Genomic DNA, 14,439 nt, shown 5'->3' with positions numbered 1-14,439 from the left:
CCCCTTGGGAACAAATTAAACAGAATAATACAAACTGGTTCACAACAAAACCTGAGAAAAAAAACTAACTCAGGACATTAAAGATACTCTCTGAGCAACAGACTAACAAAACATTTCAATCAGCTCTCACAGCAACAACTACACAGTACATACCAAATGTCTTAGCAACAACCAACATGCTATAACTCTCAGCAATTCTGGCTCCCCTCTTTTCTGAGCAACTGGGGCTTATATAGCTTCAGGAGGAGTTGGTAAATTGGAGACAGCTGCGTCCTGACGAGGGCGCGGTGTCAGCTCTCCAATCATCAATGTTTTGACCAATCAGCTGCTTGTTGGGGAATTTCAGGAACCCATTTCCTGAAATACATACATGAAAATACACAACCTACAACACAGAAACTGGGTAACGTAACACGCCCACCACAAAAAAATGCAAATAGACAGTTTGTAATAACAAAAACCAACGCATCCCCAGTTATTAAACCCGTGATAGGGCGTCGGCAACCACATTTGCCGAGCCCTTCACATAGGCTATCTGTACATTATATCCTTGTACAATCAGAGCCCACCGCATAAGGCGGCGGTTCTGATTGTACATTTGCTTTAAGAACACTAACGGATTATGGTCCGTGAAGACCATAACAGGCAAGGCACTGGAGCCCACATATACCTCAAAGATCTGTAAGGCTAGCAATAAAGCCAGCGTCTCCTGTTCAATTGTGGAGTACCTTGACTGACACGAGTTGAACTTACGGGAGAAGAAACTGACGGGTCGATCCACTCCATCTTCATCTTCCTGCAAGAGAACCGCACCCACCCCCACTATACTAGCGTCTACCTCCAACTTAAAAGGTTTGTCAAAGTTGGGGGCGGCAAGCACTGGGGCACTACAAAGTAGCGCTTTAGCGGACTCAAAAGCATAGTTATAGTCCTGGGACCACATAAATGGTACCTTAGGACTAAGCAGAGATGTAAGGGGAGCTACTACCGTCGAGAAATTCTTACAGAATGTACGATAGTACCCTACCATCCCCAGGAATCTGCGCAACTGGCGGCGATTGGTGGGAGCAGGAAAAGCAACAATTGCTTCCACTTTGCCAGTTACTGGGCGCACTTGACCTCGTCCGAGTTGTTTCCCTAAGTAAGTCACAGTAGCCTTCCCAAACTCACACTTGGCCAAATTGAGGGTTAAAGAAGCATTCTCCAACCGCTGAAACACACTTTTCAAGGTGGCGAGATGATCAGACCAAGTAGACGAATGAATCACCACATCATCAAGGTAAGCAGTACAATTTGGCACATCGGCGAACACAATGTTAACTAGCCGCTGAAAGGTAGCAGGTGCATTACACATTCCAAAGGGCATCACAATGTATTGTACGAAGTTATCTGGCGTAATGAAAGCCGAGATGTCAGAAGCTCGAGAGGTCAGAGGCACCTGCCAATAACCTTTTAGCAAATCTAACTTGCTAACATAAGCAGCAGAGCCAATTCTATCAATGCAGTCTTCTAAGCGAGGTAGAGGAAAATAATCAGACTTTGTAACGGCATTTACTCGACGATAGTCCGTACATAAGCGAGACATACCGTCAGGCTTAGGAACAAGAATACACGGAGAACTCCAGGAGCTGTAACTGGGTTTTGCCATGTCATTCTGTAATAAATAAGCTACTTCACTTTTCATTACCTCCCTTTTCTTTGCATTAACTCAGTACGGATGCTGTCTTATGGGAGCTGCGTTCCCCACATCCACGTCATGTTCCAAGATAGACGTGCGACTTGGAACGTCCTGAAACACATTGAGAAAACTGTTTATCAATAGGATAAGATGCTTAGTTTGCTCGTTATCAAAATGTTCCATTTGAGAGGGTAACTTTTTCAAGATCTCTGAATTACATAAGCGTTCACACTGCTGTAACGTATGGCGCAACTCCAACCCATCCTCTTTATCCTCCTCTAGGTCCAAGCCAGGCTTTAGCACAACCGCAGCCACACTGGAGACGGTGGCCTGGACCGGCTTACCTGAGGAACTGTTGGGAAAATCACGCACATAATATGCTTTCAGCATGTTAACATGACACACTCGGGAAGAACGCCTCCGATCTGGGGTCTTTATTACATCATTGGTGTCACTCAGTTTCTTTTCCACTAGATATGGTCCAGAAAAATGTGCTGACAGAGATGATCCAGGGATTGGCAACAAAACTAAAACTTGATCCCCTGGTGCAAAAGAACGGCCAACAGCCTTTTTGTCATAATGCAACTTCATGCGTTTTTGAGTAGAGGAGAGAGACTTTTGGGCTAACGCACATGCAGTGTGCAGTCTCTCCCGCATCTTACTGACATAATCCAACACATTTCTAGGGGCACTACTGGGTGTAGGAGATAAGATATGCTCCTTCAACACTTTCAGCGGACCCCGTGGGGTGTGTCCAAACACAAGGTCAGCAGGGCTGAACCCTAAGGACTCTTGTATTGCTTCCCTACTAGCAAATAGGACAAAGGGCACCCCCTCATCCCAATCGGTACTGGTATCCATGCAATACTTGCGTAGCATTGCCTTCAGCGTCTGATGCCAGCGTTCGAGAGCCCCTTGACTCTCCGGATGATACGGACTGGAGACCTGATGGGAAATACACAGCATCTTCAACACATTTGAGAACAGCTTTGACATAAAATTGGATCCCTGATCAGTTTGGATTACTTTAGGGAGTACAAACGTAGAGAAGAACTTTACCAGTGCCTTCACAACAGTCTTAGCCGTTATTGTACGGAGAGGAATAGCCTCTGGGTATCGAGTAGCACTGCACATTATTGTTAGTAAGAACTGGTTACCTGACCTGGTTGTCGGCAACGGACCTACACAATCAATTATCACTTTTTCAAACGGTTCCCCCACCACAGGAATCGGGCAGAGTGACGCACGAGGAACTGTTTGATTCGCTTTCCCAGTGAGTTGACATACGTGACATGTTTTACAATATTGGACAACGTCAGACTTCAAACCTGGCCAAACATTTTTTTGAAGGACTCGGTTATAAGTCTTCGTGATCCCCAAGTGTCCGGACCAAGCCTGGTCATGGGCGAGTGACAGCACCTGCGGTCGGAATGGTGTAGGAACAACCACTTGACACACTTCACTCCAGTCACTAACGGTGTCATGAGCTGCCCATTTACGTATCAAAACTCCTGCTTCCATAAAGTAGGCAGTCTCCTTAGTTTTAGCTTCCTTAATGGACATTACCGAAGTAAAACACTTGCGAAGACTGGTGTCTCTCTTTTGACATTCAATCACCTTCTCAGGGGTGGCAGACAAAAGAATGTCATGTAATTGGGGCACGATTTCACTTTCCCCTGCCTTAGTTTTTACGGGAGTAGAAACTGTCAGCATAGCAGAAGGAATACTCAGTGCATTGTCTTCTACCTCAACCTTCTCAAAAATGGAACTAGCCAAATCCACCACATCTCCTAGCATGCGAGATTGTGCCCTCGTTAACACACAAGCTGGAAAAACATGTGGAAATGCTTGAACCAGCTTATCATCTGCAATTCTGATTTCTGGGTTGTCTACTACCTCTAACACAGGAGTGACGTTACCACCAGCAATATAATTCCCTAGTAACAATGTAACTCCTTTTACTGGCAGTGTAGACACTACACCAACTCGGAAACATCCTGATACCAAGTCTGACACTAAGTGGACCCAGTGTAATGGTACATGTACTGTTTTTGTCTCGATCCCCTGTAATATGACATGCGAGCCACAATATGTTTCATGAGACCAGGGTAAAGCATCAGTAACCATTACTGACTGTGCCGCCCCGGTGTCTCGCAAGATTTGAATGGGCTTTTGATCAGCTTGTTCTCCAGTTAAGGAAACACAACCGGCAAATATAAACAGAGCATAGACAGGATCCGGTTTCTCAAATGCTGAATCAATAACTCGGTCCAACGGACGAGCCAAAGACTTGACTAAACCCATACTTTTCATTTTTGGGGGTCGGTGACCGGGACTGTTTCGGTTTATTTTTCAAAACCGGGCAGTCCGCAATCACATGACCCTTTTGGTGACAGTAAAAACATTCACGGTTTTCATGAAAAGGCTTAGGGTTGTCAGAGGAAAAGTGACCTGAACGAGGCACTGATGATTTAATCGTTCGGTCTTCAAAATGAGGCGCACCAAAGACAGTCTGATTCTCACCTCCTTTTCCTTTTCAATTTCCATTTTCCTTATTTCAAGTTCAAACTGCATTTGTCTCTCTTTATCTTTTTGCTCCATTTCTAACCGGGCCAGCCTCACCTTAAGCCTAGCGGTCCCGCTTGAACGACCTGAAGCAGAAGATAAAGGATCGAATCGGGGCAATGTAAAGGGGGTACGAGCAACCCCTTCCTCCGTCCTGTCCTCCGACTTGGCATCGGAAGGTCTACCCGTCTCCTCTCCTGAAGCCTCCCGCTCCTCATCTTGAAATGAGAGAATTCGCTCTCTCATTAAACCCTCCCTGACTAGCACCAAAAGCTCCGCCTTTAGGGCTTTCTCAGGGACAACAATTCCATAATGGTGAGCAATAGCGAAAATATCTGTTTTCCGAAACCTCACCAAACTATCAACAGAGGGCGCTTCAATGAACTTGGAGATGGCTGAGGCAGCCATCTTGTATACAGCAGCCTCCTGAATAGACACAAACTAAACAAGTCACCCAAACTCACAACCTACCATCACACCTCAATCACAACTCAGAGAGCTCAGTGCAGCAGGGTCCGGTGGGTTTAATGAAATCCCGGACGAGCTCCAATTATGTTACGCACGCCTCTCGGAAGAGGGAACGCAACACCCTGCTACAACTCAACTCTCCGTGGTGTGAAAGAGGTATGGGACTATAGGTGTGAGTAAGGATGACAAAAGGCAGAGAATACCGTTAACAGGGAATTTATTCCTTCGCACGGTAAGTTTGGGGAAAAGGGGCTGGACGGAACCAAAGCAAAGAAAGTAAATATCAAAGCCCCCTCTCCTACCTTACCTGCCTACCCACTACTTACTTAACTAGCACCACCTGGTGCACTAACCAAAATACAAGGGATGGTCCGCCCAGGTCTTTCCTAGTGTGCATAGACAGTCAACTTCTACAGGTAATGTATGCCCGCGGGCCTCTTGCCTAAGCACTCCCTAGGTGCATTCCCCTTCCCCCCTTGGGAACAAATGAAACAGAATAATACAAACTGGTTCACAACAAAACCTGAGAAAAAAAACTAACTCAGGACATTAAAGATACTCTCTGAGCAACAAACTAACACAAAACATTTCAATCAGCTCTCACAGCAACAACTACACAGTACATACCAAATGTCTTAGCAATAACCAACATGCTATAACTCTCAGCAATTCTGGTTCCCCTCTTTCCTGCCTTTTCTGAGCAACTGGGGCTTATATAGCTTCAGGAGGAGTTGGTAAATTGGAGACAGCTGCGTCCTGACGAGGATGCGGTGTCAGCTCTCCAATCATCAATGTTTTGACCAATCAGCTGCTTGTTGGGGAATTTCAGGAACCCATTTCCTGAAATACATACATGAAAATACACAACCTACAACACAGAAACTGGGGAACGTAACATATACTACTGAGACTATTTTTTTTTGGGTCGTTTAGCAGACGCTCTTATCCAGAGCGACTTACAATTAGTGAGTGCATACATTTTTCAAACTGGCCCCGCGTGGGAATCAAACCCAAAACCCTGGCGTTGCAAGCACCATGCTCTACCAACTGAGCTACAGGAGGGCCAGTATGACACGGAGACTATAGATACTGTTGAGAGTATAGATACTTATTATGGACAGAGCATGCCATCTACAGGGGACTGATAGACAGTGCAACCCAGTTAATGCATGTTGATCCCTCCAAAGCATGAAATATTAATCTTAAAATAATAAAAATTTAATAAATTTTGAAGCAGAAAGTGAATATCCAACAGCCATTTGAAATAACTATAGAGTAACCTTTAAAGGTATACCAAGATGAAGACAATGCCTTCCAATATGGAGAAAGTTACCATGTTTGTTTTGTTTTAAACCTTGCAATAGGGTGAAAAGCAGAATGTTGTTTGAGAGTGATCCATGTGTTTAAGCAGTAGTGATTGATGTCTTGCTATTGGGAAGGAAGTCCAAGTTGAGGGAAACCTATATGGAGACTAGTGAAAGTAACAATTGACTGGTAATTGGCTTTCAGATAGCCCAATAATGCAATATCTTAGTAATTTCAAGAAATAAGACAGAGGGATTGAGCATTGCGACTTAAATTAGAGGCCGCTCACTCTTCAAGGCCTGGTCCACTGCTCTCGTGTTTAAGCCATCTGGTGTTTGGGTTAAGAGATAAGCTAACTGTGGAAAAATAGACAGCTGCCAGTACGCACTGAACTCAAACAGGCTGTAAGAGAGACAGTGGGGAAATTTGGGACAGAGGTATGAATAATTGAATAAGACACGTTTTTGACCATTTCCAATTACTATTTCTCAATTCTATAGTTTGGGTAGCACCAGGGATTTAAGTAAGAAGGTAATGTCATCTAAAACAACAATAAGTTTCCATTACGTGGAATTGTGTCCAGAATGAAGTAGATCCAAGTAAATGTTTTAAGTACCGAATATTGAGCTGATAAGCCAGCACCAACTTTTTGAAGGTCTTAACAGATTTGTTAAACAACAGGTTTCATATTTTGACTAGTTTATAGCCCAGGGACAGTTTGTACAGAACATGTAACAGGTCAAAATGACAATGATTACAAGAGAGGAGCTCTGGGAATGTTTACTTTGGAAGGTGCCTATTCATCTTGACGAGATACTGTATCATCTGATGTGTCTGAAGTATAATACTGTGTACGACTGACGGAATGTCCGCTACCAAGTTTTTTAAATGTTTATCAATTATTCTGTATCTCTTCCTTTGAAAGGCTTCCTAAGGCAAGTGCCTTAGGAGAGCAGTTAAAGGTACCTGGATCCAGCTGTCAAGGGAGTTCCCAAATTAAGTAAGTCCTGGCCATTTTGTTTGAATACACTCATGAATGAATATTTGTTAGTGTTTTTTTGTGGGGGGTTTTCTGTACAAAAATGAAAGTTTCTATTTTCAGAGTTTTGGGTGCACACGTAAATTCTCTTGATTAGAAGAAATGTACTGAAAAACCCAATGTAAACCCGATACACAAAATATCTTTAAATAATGTCTGATGTACAGGAAAACAAACACTCACTTAATAGGGCTGACTGACCTCTGACTTCTGTTCTGGCCTGATCATCCTCACTAGAAAGACTGGAGACATTTGGTGAGATTTAAATTGGCTATGTAAACACTAATAATTAGAAGAAGTTTATCATTTATCAATAGTCCTATGTGTGATTTGGACCACAAGAAGGACAGAGAGAGCGCTGCCCCTGAATGAGGGACACCTGTCTCTAGCCTATTTTAGCATTACCAATGGGATACAATTATTTCCTTATGGAGTTATCAAGAGTTGTAATTCTATTTTGATTTGTTATTCTAATTTGTTTCTTTCAGATTTAACAGGCAGTGTTGTTGTTTGTCTGGATGCTCTCACACCCTGATCTGTTTCACCTGTCTTTGTGATTGTCTCCACCCCCTTCCAGGTGTCGCCCATCTTCCCAATTATCCCCAGTGTATTTATACCTGTGTTCTCTGTTTGTCTGTTGCCAGTTCATTTTGTTTGATCAAGCCTACCAGCATTTTTCCCCTTGCGCCTGTCTTTTTCAAGTTCCTGTTTTCCCGGTTATGACCATTCTGCCTGCCCTGACCCTGAGCCTGCTTGTCGTTCTGTACCTTGTCACACCACCCTGGATTACTGACCTCTGCCTACCCTTGACCTGTTGTTTGCCTTCCCCCTGTTTTTGTAATAAACTTTTGTTACTTCGACACTGTCTGCATCTGGGTCTTCTCCTGAAACGTGAGCGTACGAACTGGCCATGACTGACACAGCAGACTTGGGCCAGCTCCACAAAGCCATCTCCTCCCAAGGAGCCACCATTGGAAGGCATGAGGAGTTGCTTCGTGGTCTCATTGAAGGGTTCCAAACCTAGGCCGAAAGCCATGACCAAGCGTTTAACACATTGCTGGAGCAATTCCGCGGGTTGTCTGTTAGGCAGCCTACCACGACGATAACCACCCAGCCCCTCAGTAATGGCTGTTAGCAGTGCGGCAACCCCGGTTTCCCGAGAACCCCGCTTACCTCCCCGGAACGCTTCGCTGGAGAGTCAGGAACCTGTCCGGCATTTCTCGCTCAGTGTTCGCTCATTATTGAGCTGCAGCCCTCCTCCTTCCCCTCGAACCGCTCTAAGATAGAGTACCTCATCACGCTGATGTCCGAGAGGGCTCTCGCCTGGGCTATGGCAGTGTGGGAACAACAGTCGGCCGTATGCTTCAGTCTGGAGGAGTTCATGCAGGAGGTAAAGGTTTTCGATGCTCTATTGTCCGGGAGAGAGGCTGCCCGGAAGTTACTCCAGCTTTGGCAAGAATCCTGCAGTGAGGCAGACTATGCAGTGGATTTCCGCACGTTGGCAGCTGAGTGTGTCTGGAACACGGAAGCGCTGTTCGACACGTTCCTGCATGGAGTTTCGGAGGAAGTAAAGGACGAGCTTGCAGCCCGGGAACTACCGACGGATCTCAACTCGCTCATCGCCTTGACCATTGGGATCGATAGGCGACTACGGGAATGTAGGAAGGAGAGGAAGTCAGATTCCACCTCACCTCCGAGGCATCTCGGAAGACCCCGACGGCTCCATTGCCGAGAGAACCCAAGGCTACTCGAGTTCCCACGAGAGTCTCAGAAGTCTGCCGATCCACCTCTTCACGAGCTGATGCAACTAGGCAGAGCTAGGCTGTCTCCAGCCAAACGGCAAAACAGGCTTCACATGAAGAGTTGCCTGTATTGCGGGAATATTGGTCATTTTGGGTCCACCTGTCCACTAAAAGACCAGGCTCACCGGTAGGAACGAGTACTCTGGTGGGCCATATGTTGAACTTTTCCTCTCCCCTTACTCGCACCCCTTTTCATGCCATCTTGCTGTGGGGGAACCAGTCAATCTCTCCGGGTACTCATCGACTCTGGGGCCGATGAGAGCTTTATGGACGATACCCTGGCGTCCGAGCTGGGCATCCCCACTCAGCCCCTCTCCATTCCCATGGACGTTAGAGTGCTGGACGGGCGCTCTGTAGGCCGGGTCACCCACAATACCACCCCCATCAACCTACAAGTATCAGGGAACCACAGTGAGACAATCCAATTCCTGCAAATTAAGTCTCCTCAGGTTCTTGTGGTATTGGGTTTCTCTTGGCTCCAGCGACACAACCCCTTTATTGACTGGTCTACTGGTGCATCATGGGCTGGAGCCCGTTATGCCACGCTCATTGCCTGAAGTCAGCGCAGCCTGCCCCGGGACATCTTCCTGGGGCTTGGAAGTTGCCTCGGACCTCTCCCCATTCCCACGGAGTACCAGGACATCCGGGAGGTATTCAGTAAGGCCCGGGTGTGACGACCCTCCCACTCTGTCTGCCGAATTCTCTCTTTGTTCTTGTTTTCCTTAATATGATGTCGGTGGGCGGAGCTGGGAGTGTCGTCAGAGAAATGGAACACACCTGGGCTCGGGTGTGTCCCGGGATAAATATACCTTTCCCCCTTTCATTGTGGAGACTCTCTCCATGCAGACACTGTTGGTTTTTGGTTGTGGCTGCATTGTTTGTTTGCTTGCTTGCTTTGGCACCTTTCAACACTCATTATCACATCTATGCACGCATCCACTCACACTACTGATTACTGACTACACACACCATTGTTAATTTTATATAGTTTGCTTTAGTTAATAGATATATTTTGTTATTCCTTATCTCCATGTTGTCTCCCTATTTGATAAGGGCTGCGAGCCAGTTCGTGACAAGTGGAGGCTCGTCTGGGATCATCATCATAAGGTTGGTTCCTAGACATTTTGGTGTATAGTATTTTGTTGTATTATGATGGGTTAATGTTACTTGGGATGCACTTTGGTTGGTATTCACTGCATAGTCTTATAAGTGTTTGGTATAGTGCCTTAGAGGGATTTTGGTTGTCCAGTGACGTTATCAAACGGTGCATTGCTTGGTAAAGTATGCCAGTAGGCATGTTTGGCTAACTGGTTAGAGTATTTTGTTTGAGAGAAAATGTGGAGTTAGTGTTCGATAAACTCTTTAGGTGCTTTGTTTGCATATTTTGGTACAACTTTTGAGTTGTGATGTTTGGTAGGCCCAGTGTTGGTTGCCTTTTGTTTGTTAAACTAGCCACTGTGGTGGATAGTTTTGTGTGCTGCATTGGAGAGAGTACATTGGTTAGTTTCCAGGCCCCTGCCCAGGCTGGAAACTCTTGCTCTACTCGCTGTTGGGACATTGGTCCGAGGAGGTGAGTACAATCGGCTGTGTACCTCAGTGGGAGATTTGGGTAGGGTAGTGCTATTTGCTACCCGGAGCTTTAGCCTTTCTTTCCCCTGTTAGGCTTAGCAATGTGTTCCACTTTGGAATACGTTGGGCATGGTTATTTTGTTTGTTATTTTTGTGTGGTGTCCGTGGACGGAGCAATTGACTCGGGGTGCACATCCATGGCTTGGGTGGAATCCGCCAGCGTGCTGTTTTATTTTCCCCCATGCCAGTGGGCTACAGTGCGTAATTACCCACCGCGAATCCGCATGAAGACTAGGGTTGAGTTATTGTAGGATTTGGGGAAGCTCCTTATATATCTCTCATATATATCTCTCTCCTGTGGTGTCCAGTGTGATTGGCTTTTCTCTTGTTGTGGTCCGGTCTGGTGTGCTCAGCAGAAGGGAAGAGCGAGATTCTTTTTAGTATTTCTTTGTGAGTATGGCATCTAATGTAGACGAGTTCATTCACATTGCATCAGAGGAACTGTTAGAATTATGTACTAAAGAACAGCTAGATACTCTGGTTCAGGGGCAGAGTTTCGTTTGCCTAGGGTTGAGCCTGGCTCCCGTGGTAAAGCTGACTTCGGTCAAATGTGTCACTACTGTCAGGGTTCAGGTCATTGAAAAAATGAATGTCCTGTTCTTAAGGATAAGAGGACATTCAATAATCGTGCTAACGTTAAACCTAGGCCTAAGGCGTTAGCAGCACCTGTCCCACATCAGTTCACTCCTGTCACTCCGTCTCATGCCCAGGTGCATGTGAAAGTCCCAATTGACCCAGATTATTTACCTTTCATTACGGACGGTTTTGTGTCTATGTTAGGAAGTAATGACCTAGTGCCAGTGAAGATCCTAAGGGACACAGGTGCATTCTCTGCTGAGACTGATTCAGGGAATAGTGTTTTAATTAGGGGAATTGGTTTGAACACTGTCAGTTCCATTGCATAAACTGATGCTGGATTCTGAACTGGTTAACTCTTCCGAGTCGGCGAACGCTTCGGCGCGTTCAAATCGCGGGCCGGCTTTAGGACCGCGCAGCATCCAAACCAAGTGACGCAGAGGGCTGCCGTCGATTTCATGCAGAAATGGAGACCCGAAGCTACGTTTGAGTGTTTGTTTCATGTAAATACACCAACTAAAACCAAAGTTATGATAATTTCAATTCCATGAAAAAAGTGCGTCAAAATATGCGCTCTTTTATGAGCGCTTTGCATTTATTATAATAACTTTGTCGTCTTTTGTGATAAAAAGGAACGGAAAAAAACGTGTGCTTGTGCTAACCCGGTTCTTCAGGATGCACACGAGTATATAAACATTCATTCCCATGACAACTAGCCATTGCGAAAGAACGAACGAGAGGAATTAGTTCAGTTCATGAGTAGTTTTGGAGAGTTTTTCACGAGTTAGTATTTCAATTGTTAGTATTTCAAGAGTTTTATTGTCAGCAGTATCGTTTTTGTGAAGCAATATGAGGCGCACACTTCACGTTGAACAAGCCGTCGACTTGTTATTCCAAATGAGCGATGAAGAAACTTTGGAAAGTTCGTCGTCAGACAATGAGAGTGGCCAGGATGACTTCGAGGACCCTGATTTTGTTGCTGAAAACGTGAGGTAAGAAGACAAACATTTTTCTAAAATGAATTTGTTTTATTGCTTTCGTTTATCTTACTATAGTATTCTATTCTACTTCACTGTAGTGCAAATGCCAATGAACATCTTGAACTTTGAATAATCTTGAATCCGTTTACCTGTTTTGTATAGTGACGACGACGACGACGAGCAGCCTGGGCCATCAACAGCCCCCACCCCCACAACAAGCCGACGGAGGCCATCACAGAGGGGGCGTGGAAGGAAGGATCAGGCCAAGACCAGGTCTCCAGCCCAGTCAGCAGCACAGCCAGAACAGAGCTCTGAGCCATGGAAAACAGAGACTGATCCTGACACTGCCCCACAAGCCAGTAGGTTCATGCCCCGCAGACCACCAGGAGCCCAGGTGGATTTGCATTCAGGGCACACACCAAAGGACCTCTTCCTGCTCTACTTCGCCGCAGATACAATGAGGACAATCTGCAGAAACACCAACAAACAGGCAGCAAGAAATCAGCAGAAGGGGAGCAAATATCAGTGGACTGACGTTGATGTGGAGGAACTGCACAGATTTCTGGGTCTCCTCATCTACACCTCATTGGTGACTCTGCCTAGTATCCAGGACTACTGGAAACAAAGCCACATATTGTCTGTTTCATTGCCAGCGAAGGTCATGCCAAGAGACAGATTCCGGTCCATCTCATGGAACATCCACCTAAGTGATCCAGAGGAGGATGTCATAAATGACCAGCGCAAAGGTACACCCCAGCATGACAAACTGTTCAGGGTCAAACCTCTGATGGACGACATTCGCACTGCCTGCCAGGCTCATTACCATCCTAAGAAGGAACTGTCAGTCGACGAGAGGATGGTGGCTACAAAAGCCAAAACTGGCATGACCCAGTACATGAAGGACAAGCCTAACAAATGGGGGATCAAGCTCTTTGTGTTGGCAGAGTCTAACAATGGCTACACTCTAAACTTCAACGTGTATGTTGGGAAAGCACACACACCCAGCGTGCATGGACTTTCATATGATGCTGTTATGGACCTCATTCAGCCATCACATCTTGGTACAGGATACCATATTTATATGGACAATTTCTACACCAGCCCAAAACTGTTCCTGAGTTTGGGAAGTATGAAGTTTGGAGCCTGTGGGACCTACAGAAGCAACAGAAAAGGGTGTCCTAGTGGCAGAGAAAATGCCCTCACCAGCAAATCGAAGAGGGGGTCTGTGAGATGGATCAGAGAGGATCGCCTGGTCTTTGTGAAGTGGATGGATACGCGGGAGGTGTCGGTGTGCTCCACAATCCACCCAGCGTTTTCGGGCGAGACAATCAAGAGGAAGGTGAAGGAAGGACCTGGACGCTGGGTAGCAAAAGACATTCCCTGCCCTACCCCCATCATGGCCTACAATAAGTACCTGTCAGACCAGCTTCTCCAGTATTACTCAACCCATCGCAGAACTGCTCGCTGGTACCGTACCCTCTTCCTGCATTTTTTGGACATGGGAACAACAAATGCATACATCCTGCACTGTGACATCAGTGCGACCCAACAGGTCACACCCATGACGCACAAGAACTTTGTGGCAGAACTTGTGGCCCAGCTGTGCGGAGTGACCCAGACAGGGGTTCCACTTCAAAAAAGCACCAGCCATGTTCCTGTGGCCATTGCCAATGTTGCAGAGGCCAAAGACAAAGCCACAGCAGGCCGCAGGGTTTGTCAACGCTGTAAACAAGTTGACAAGAAGAGGTTTGTCACACCATGGAAGTGCAAGGCCTGTGATGTGGCTCTCTGTGTCATTGTGGACAGGAACTGTTTTGAAGAGTGGCACAAATAGGGTAAAGGCCAGTGGCTATACCTACTTTTTTTGTAAATAGTTGTGTATTGCTTGTATATATCTCAAGAATACTTTTATATGTTCATATTTGCACTTTGTGGTTCAATTTGAAGCTTTTTTTTTCATTTTGGACAGAAACTGTTTTGAGGAGTGGCACAAAAAGGTTTAGGGTTAGAATAGAAGAAAAACGCCAGTGGTTATACCTACTTTTTATTGTAAATAGTTATTTATTGCTTGTATATATCACCAAAATACTTTTATATGTTCATATTTGCACCTTGTGGTTCAATTTGAAGCTTTTTAAATGCTTGGTTCACCATGTTTGAGGGTTTTACAATAAAAAAACCATCTTTTTTCTAAACGGACTTTGTGTTTTCTGTGTGTGTTTGGGTCCAGTGTGTTGAAATAGTATGTCAAAGTGAAAAACTTACTAACAGATCATATAGGTGAGGTTGTGCTGAAAAAAAAGATACCCAACATTGGTCTGGTAAACATTTCTTTATGTAGTATATCAGGGCAAAATTGAAGGTACCCAAAAACGGCCAAAAAAGCTCCAGACTCCG

The sequence above is a fragment of the Coregonus lavaretus genome (genome assembly GCF_964263955.1).
Source record: "Coregonus lavaretus genome assembly, chromosome: 30".
Classification (NCBI taxonomy): domain Eukaryota; kingdom Metazoa; phylum Chordata; class Actinopteri; order Salmoniformes; family Salmonidae; genus Coregonus; species Coregonus lavaretus.
Note: the sequence above shows the minus strand (reverse complement) of the source record.